A 2,290-nucleotide genomic window follows, 5' to 3' on the forward strand; every position below is an offset into this window, starting at 1 on the left:
CTGCTCTTAGAGAGCTTCGTTAGGGAGCATTATCAGTAGTTCAGGTTTCTGTGCTGGAAAACCTGACCTTGAAAGATTAGGCGTACTGCCAGTGTTCTGGGATATTTGTAAACTTTGAGCACTACTTAGTCTGAGTAGTGCCTTTTTTCCTTTTTTTTCCCCTCCTCTTGTTAGCTTCAATTCATTAACCCTTTTTTAGCAAGCGATGAACCCACTCGTTATCGTGGGGGTGCTGGGTAAAGGATTTAAAGCAATGGTGTTAGTCACAACCTACTGGCCAATAATCCATCTCACACTTACGTGTTGTGGAATTGTATTCATATATAACTACCTAAGGGCATTGATGGAGACACCTATGTTTTACCTATTTGCAATGTGGTATGATTTGAACTTTGACATCTACATCCCAGAAGGAATGGCTAATTTCTCAAACAACTACATCCCAAATGGAATAGCTAATTTCACAAACAACTACATCCCAAATGGAATAGCTAATTTTACAAACAACACGATGTTCAGACCAGTCTCCGGGTTTTCTTCTCGGTTTGTCAAACGTTTTTTGAATCCTGAATTAATAGTCATGTCGGTGTGCATGTCATCAATTCTCCTGAATGTATTCCTTATTTGTAATAAGGGGAAGGAGTCTTCTCCAAAACTAGAGAATGATGACTGGCAGGGGATATGGAGAGGTTTAGGAAAGGTCTTAGAAGCATGGGGACCCGCAGTGTCATGGGATTTTACTCTTGAACACCTGTGGGATCCTGAGAAACTAAGCCAGTATTTGAGTCAGGGACTATGCGGCTTACATAAATCTAAGGAGGTACAACTTATTTGGGGTTTGGCTTGTGCTTACCGTGCCCTATATAATACCATTCGGGAGAGAGAGAGTTTCCGAGCTGAGGTTCAAGCCAAAGGGGAAAATCCCCAAGTCAAATCTAATCAATCACAGGAGACACCAGTAACAATACCGGTTGCTCCTGTGGAGGGCAAGAAATGGAAACGAGTGTCTTCGCGTCTTGAACGAAAAAGAGAAGAAGAGGAGGAGGAGGAGGAAGATCCAGGCGAGGGGCCCTCCTCAGAACCACCACCATCGCGAAAGGCAAAAGCGAAAACTAAGAGACATGCAGAAGAGAGTGATGAAGAGGAAGTCTCTATTACTACTCGCCGGCCTCTAAAGATGACTGAAATCCAAGGCTCAAGAAAGGAGTTCACACGGCGCCTGAATGAAAGTATTGTTTCCTGGTTGGTTCGCTGTTGGGACAGTGGGGCCCATAGCTTGTCTCTGGATGGTAATGAAGCTCGCCAACTAGGTGCCATTGCCAGAGATCCAGCTATTGATAGAGGAATTAGTCGATGTTCGGATGAGGCTGCCTCCCTCTGGGAACGAGTGTTAACAGCTGTGAAGGAAAAGTATCCCTTCAAAAATAGCTTGAAGATTGCAATGAAAAAATGGGATACAGTTGAAAAGGGTATCCAGTATTTGAGGGAAATAGGCGTGGTGGAAATGTTGTATGACCCTGACTTTGTTCCTAACCACCCACAACAAAACCGCGACCCTGAAAGAGTGAGGACAACGCCTGAGATATGGCAGAAAATTGTGACAACAGCACCAGACAAATATGCCGCTACACTAACGTCAGCGTGTGACAGATACCAGGAACAACAGAGAACGCCCTTAATTTATGAATTAATTGTTACGCTCCAAAACTACGAACAATTGCTGTCCCCAATTCATTCTGCCGTTGCTGCAATATCAAGAATGATGACGGAGCAAGTGTCTCAACTGATTAACCGTGACAAACCTGTAGCAGTATCAGAGACGCTGGATGAAGATCAGGATAATCAAACAAGTCTAGCGAAGGATGTGAAGGAGATGAAGGAGACGATGAGATTTTTGCGAGCCCACCTAACTAAAGACAATGAACCTTCCTTCTTACGTGCACGATCAAAAATCTCAGCTGTTAGAGGCAGACGCTCTCCAGCTCAAGTAAGGAATAATACACCGCGAATTGCCTTATGGTATTACCTACGTGACCATGGAGAAGACATGGGGAAGTGGCACGGTCAACCTACTCCTGTACTACGAGCCCGGGTGAAAGAATTACAAGGCAGATCAACCACCAGTGCAGTTGCTCCAGTTACCACAGGTAATGAATAGAGGGGCCCTGCCCTCAGTCAGGGGGGGGAAAGGGATAATAGAGTATATTGGACTGTGTGGATTCGATGGCCTGGCACATCAGAACCACTGAAATATAAGGCCCTGGTGGACACTGGTGCACAGTGCACTCTA

Source organism: Lagopus muta, chromosome 16 (assembly GCF_023343835.1).
Source record: "Lagopus muta isolate bLagMut1 chromosome 16, bLagMut1 primary, whole genome shotgun sequence".
NCBI lineage: Eukaryota > Metazoa > Chordata > Aves > Galliformes > Phasianidae > Lagopus > Lagopus muta.